General features: G+C 36.9%; 1 pseudogene; it reads left to right on the top strand.

The window, feature by feature from the left end:
- Positions 1–4,218: 4,218 nt before the first annotated feature.
- On the top strand, positions 4,219–5,622 carry LOC147728297 (uncharacterized; annotated as a pseudogene).
- The last annotated feature ends 700 nt before the right edge of the window (positions 5,623–6,322 follow it).

The following is a 6,322-nucleotide window of genomic DNA, read 5'->3' as shown; positions in this document are numbered from 1 at the left end:
AGATCGGAAAGGGTGTAAAAGGGGAGGTGTCGGGAAGCACGAGATACAGGCATCAAAGGAACGTGCCTAATGAGATGCACGGCTGAGACAATAAGTCCGTGCGGCAAGATGAGCCTCGAGCGGCGCCACCTGCCTTACAGTAGCGACCCCCTCGTCATAAAGACACTTTCAAAGGACATGTGTCTTCCGCAAATATCTTGGGAGTCCCAGGGTCGCGAAGCGGACAGCGTCCGTTCGCTGACTACTTGAGGGCAAGAGACAAAATGGATGCCGTATCTAAGATGGAACCCGTGGGTACAGATAAAAAGCCCACGTAACAAACGAACGGTTTAAGTTAGCACAGCGAAACTACGCACACTTACCAAACTCGTCTTTTGCGGTTCATAGATACTAGACTCGACCATATTCGTGCAAGTCGGAAACACCACTTACAATTGTCACGGAACCTCAAACAGACGACATTCGAACTCTACTGGACAATGGAGACACAGTCGCCCTCATTCTCCTCGACCTCTCCGCTGCCTTCAACACAGTCTGTCATAGCACCCTTCTACAGCACCTCAGAAACGTCGGAATCCAAGGAAAAGCACTGGAATGGATCACCTCGTTCCTCACCGGAAGAACCCAGAGTGTCCGCCTCCCACTATTCAAGTCAGAGGCCACTGAAGTCATTTGTGGCGTGCCACAAGGATCTTCACTCAGCCCCACCCTCTTCAACGTATACATGAGCCCCCTTGCGGCCATCGCTCGCCAACACAACCTCAACATCATCTCCTACGCTGACGACACTCAACTGATCCTCTCACTCACCAAAGACCCTAACACCGCCAAAACCAACTTACACGAAGGAATGAAAGAAGTAGCCGAGTGGATGAAGCACAGCCGTCTGAAACTGAACTCAGACAAAACAGAAGTCCTCATCTTAGGCACCTCCCCCTCCGCCTGGGATGACTCTTGGTGGCCAGAGGCCCTCGGAAAAGCACCCATCCCGACAGACCACGCACGGAACCTGGACGTCATCCTGGACTCCTCACTCTCGATGACCAGACAAGTCAACGCCGTCTCATCATCTTGCTTCAACATTCTTCGCATGCTCAAAAAAACATTTCGCTGGATCCGCACCGAAACTAGAAAAACGGTCACCCAAGCACTGGTCACGAGCCGCCTGGACTACGGAAACACCCTATACGCCGGTACCACCGCACAACTCCAGAAAAAACTCCAACGCATCCAGAACGCTTCAGCCAGGCTCATACTAGACATCCCGCATAAAGAACACATCTCTGGTCACCTGAAAAACCTCCACTGGCTTCCCGTAAATAAGAGGATTACTTTCCGCCTCCTAACCCACGCACACAAAGCACTTTACGAACTTGGACCCGAATGCCTCAACACACGACTGTCCTTCTACACCCCCTCCCGTCAGCTACGATCCTCCAACCAAGCCCTTGCCACTGTACCTCGCATCAACAAAACCACCATGTGAGGTAGATCCTTCTCCTACCTGGCAGCTAAAACTTGGAACTCTCTTCCCACTCACCTTCGCCTTACTCAGAACCACCTAGCATTCAGAAAGCAACTTAAAACTTGGATATTCGACAAGTAATTCCCCACCCTTCCTCAAGCGCCTTGAGACCCTATGGGTATGTAGCGCGCTATATAAATCTCTTGACTTGACTTGACTTGACATGCATAATGGGCTTTCCTGCCTAGTGTTTCTTTCCCTCACGTTGATGTTGCTGATATTTCATGTCATGTGATAACGCTCTTTTGTTTCAGCCCTGGAAACTAACGGACTTACCTTTTTATTCTTTATCCTATTACCCCTGTAAATAATCCCCCTGGTATACATCGCCCTGGTGCCAGTTGGCGCCCCATTGTGATTACTGTGTCTTACTTTTGCAAGTTGGAGACAATACATGAGTTAGTCTTTTTCATCCAAACAGGTGTTGTGTCTCTTTTTGTGCTGTGCCTGGTGTGTTGTCTGTGGGTACTGCGTAGATGCTTCACACATGTCATCAGGAGTCTGGCCTGCCCGCTCTGCTCCATGCTAGCCCCTGTAGATTTGGCTACCCCCATTTCTAACAGCAAGCATATGCCATTTAGGGCCCCATTGTGAGTAGGTTGGAACGGTTTCCCTAGAGACACCGCTCCAACAGATTCCAAGTAGCCTGGTGTCCCAACATCTGATAAAATTGGTTCAGGAACTCCAATCAGGTCTTTTCTTGGAACGTCTGACATATTATCGAAAATCACAATATCGTACTACACTAATATCGGAACAAAAATATCGACTACACTATTATCGACTTCCTATACTTAACTATATACATACAAAAATATCGGAAACTTAATATCGATATACAAAAACACCGTTTTCATTTATATCGACTACTTTAATATCGGTATACATAAATGTCAATCTTTTAAAAATACATACACATAAAATAAAATATCGACATCAATATTATCGTGAACAATAATATCGTATTTTCTGATATATCGACGGTTTATATACATATATTTGCACTTTATTTTTACATATTATTATTTTATTTGCAATTAAATACACACTACTTATTAAAACATTTTTTTTCTTATTAAAAATTCACTACTATTCTATATTATCTATTCTATAACCTACACATTGAAAATTATTGTCTGCAATTTTTTAAATTATATAAATAATTTTCTTTTCCCTTCTTTTACTACATAATACTCACAACTGAAATTCAAAAATACTACCTAACCAATCAACACACAGCTTTTTTTTCACCAACCAATAGTAAACTAAGTACTAATGACACTCCTCTATATAAACAATTAAACCCAAAACACAAACCACTTGCTAAAAGTCACGGAAGGAGATACATCTCTGGATGAATTGCAGCACACCAACAAGAACATCAAGATTATCAACATATAATCAAATCTTTCAAGTAAGTAACTCAAATAAATACTAAGTAAATAACTGCTACTATATTACTTACCTGCTAAATACCCTATGCTCCTTTTCTGTTACTACTACAGAACAAGCTAATAATAAATAACAGATTACTGATTTCTAAAAACAAACCACTACTAGAAATTTTATAATTATCTCTATATAACATTAATGTTGTAAGCTTTCTAAAAATAATTTTCTTATGTGTATATCCTAACTCTTTTATTTCTCTCCTAATGCTACAGATAATTCTACTACTTACTACAATACTACTAACGTATTAAAGAAATATACAAATATCAAAGTAAGTATCGTTTAAGAGTACATTAACTGTGACAATCCCTACAATTGAGCACATGTTGTAATTATTTATACATACAAATGTTTTTATAGATACTACCACTAGAGAAAATTCTACAAAGAAACAACTGTGAACAAGATCCTAAAACTAAAGATACTAATAACTAAGTAAGTAAATTGTAACTTTTAATCTACTTGTAAAATGTTCTAAACACAAACAATTACATTTATAACACATATGTACTTTTTTTCTCCAGATTCTACTACTGAAAACTACAATACAAATGAACAGAGAACATTATTCCTATTTCTATATTAAATATTACTAAGTAAGTATTTGTAAACAGAAATCAATGTGGTAACAACAACAAACATTAGCACTTGTTCGAATTAATTGCTATTATCTATTTTTTTTACACAGCTAACACTACAGAAAAATATCCTGAAAACATCCAAATCTCCTATTTCGGAATACCAAAAATGCAACTCACTAAGTAAGTATATTAAAGTACATAATTAACTGCTAAGTTGTTGAAAACCTACAAACATGGGAAGTTTTCTAACACATATGTACCTATTTTTTTAAGATAATACTACTATATACTCTCCACAAAAAGAAGATACAACTATACTGGAAAACCCTACCTAAAACAAGATAAGTAAGTATCTTGACAATGTAAAATAAAATCCTACACTTATTAGTATCCACTTTTGTAGTAGAAATTAGCAGTGACATTCTAAATATACACACAATTTTGTATTAATATTGTCATTTTATGTTTTTCCTAACAGCTCAAACAACATCAGAAAACACTATCCACAACGAAAGAATAAAGCATATCAAAAGATTTCACTCATTTCGAAAACACGTAAGTATATACATTACTAATAATCACTTACTTAGAATTATAAACACATATTCCTCCTTGACATTAACTATTATATATATGTTTTCTAGATATACAAACAACAAAATGACAGAAAGAGCAGAATTTGTAACCAGCCAGAAAGGAAAGCTATTACTGTGCTACATGGGTTACACTTATACACAAGAAAAGCAGTATGGCATGAAAGTTAATTGGAAATGTTGTAAATATTATTCTAACAAGTGTTATGGAAGGGCAACAACAAGAGAAGCTACTGTACTGTATGCTAGGGAACACAATCATCCACCAAATGTAACTGAAATTGAAGTTAGAACAGCATTGGAAAATATAAAAGAGACAAGCACAGCTTCCCAAAAACAAACTAACATCATATTAAAAGAAGCAATTCCTAAAATCCCTAAAACTGCCACAACACAAATGCCAAATATTCTTTCACTAAAAAGAACTATAGCATGAACTAAAAAAGCTACTACTACTACCACACCAGCTCCCAGAACATATCATGATATCAATTTAAATGCCAACCAAATTATAACTTTAAACAAGCAACCATTTATTATTTACGACAATGAAAACAATGACAAAAGACTTATTATTTTTGGAACCAATATGAATCTAGTAAAACTTCAGCAAAGCCAATATTGGATGATGGATGGGACTTTTAACATCTGTCCCAAACCATTTTTCCAATTATACACTGTACATGGCCTCTACCAAAACTGCAACATACCACTACTATATGCACTACCACCAAACAAAAATAATTCCACATATATGGAATTATTAAATATAATTAAACAAAAAACAAATGATTATTCTCCAGAAAAAATAATTCTAGATTTTGAGCAAGCAATGCTTTCAACAATCCTAAAAATCCGCCCCCATACCTGCATTCAAGGTTGCTACTATCATTTAAACCAGTGTCTATGGAGACATCTACAAAAAACTACCTTAAGTGTAGAATATGCAACTAACTCATCTTTTGCATACCAAATTAAAAAACTCATAGCACTGGCTTATGTTCCAGAAACAGACGTAGCAGAACACTACAACATTCTTATAGAAAGCCCCTTCTATAAACAAAATGAAGCTAAGTTAAGTCCATTTTTGGACTACTTTGAAGACACCTGGGCAGGCAGACTCCATAGATCTGGCCACAGAAGAAACCCAAAATTCCTAATACCCTGGTGGAACGTTTACAGAAGCACCTTAAATGGTGAATCTAAAACTAACAACGCAGTAGAAGGTTGGCACAATGCCTTCATACAATCAACTGGCAGAACAAAACCAACTCTAGAACATTTTATCAAGTGCCTACAGAAAGAACAAAGCTACCAGGAATTCAGAATGGACCAATCCATAACTGAACTAATCCCTAAAACATCAAAACAAAATAAGCAAATGCACAAATACCTAGAAGAGCAAGTGAAATTATACCCTAGTACAAAAGGCATTGAATACTTAAACATAATTGCCAAAACCCTACTCTGAATAAATAACAACACCAAAGCAATCCCTAAAACTATCACCCAAATATGCATAATAACATTTAAATCTTGATGTTTAAAATTATTTAATGTATGCAATATATATACTTAATAATCACATATATGCACACATTAAATATAAGATAAGAACTATTAAACAATGCAATATTAATAATCACATTACCCACCCACAAAAGATCAAACATAAATGACTTACCAATCATGTTTGAAATCGAATAACGTCCTTCCCCACCAAAGTAATCCAGGTAGTGCAAATGTAACCCAAAATAAAATGCAAAAATACAACTGTACCAAAAAAATCAAATCCATGGTGTGAAGAGCCATCGAATAACCATAAAAAACCCGAAAAATAGCCAAAAGTTAAAAAAACGCTCCAGGAAAACCGAAAACTTAAAAGAAGTGTTTGCAAAGCAGTGGTGAATAAAACCAACAAACACTTCCTTAAAAAAAAAAAACGGAACTTCCGATATGGCGAATACCTATAACAAAAACATAGAAAACAGACATTCACACCCACATTAACCAACACATAAATAACTACTAACATTAGTAAAAACATTATTTTCCTCCTACATAAACTTAAAACATAGATATAGTTATTCTGGAAACAATCCTATCACAAAGAAAAACTACGTGTATCTACCACACGGAAATTATCGTTTTAAAAATCTAAAACACTACTC

The sequence above is a fragment of the Lissotriton vulgaris genome, chromosome 3_1 (assembly GCF_964263255.1).
Source record: "Lissotriton vulgaris chromosome 3_1, aLisVul1.2, whole genome shotgun sequence".
In the NCBI taxonomy this organism is placed as follows: domain Eukaryota; kingdom Metazoa; phylum Chordata; class Amphibia; order Caudata; family Salamandridae; genus Lissotriton; species Lissotriton vulgaris.
The sequence above is the reverse complement of the archived record's forward strand: the minus strand, read 5'-3'. Positions and strand labels throughout refer to the sequence as shown.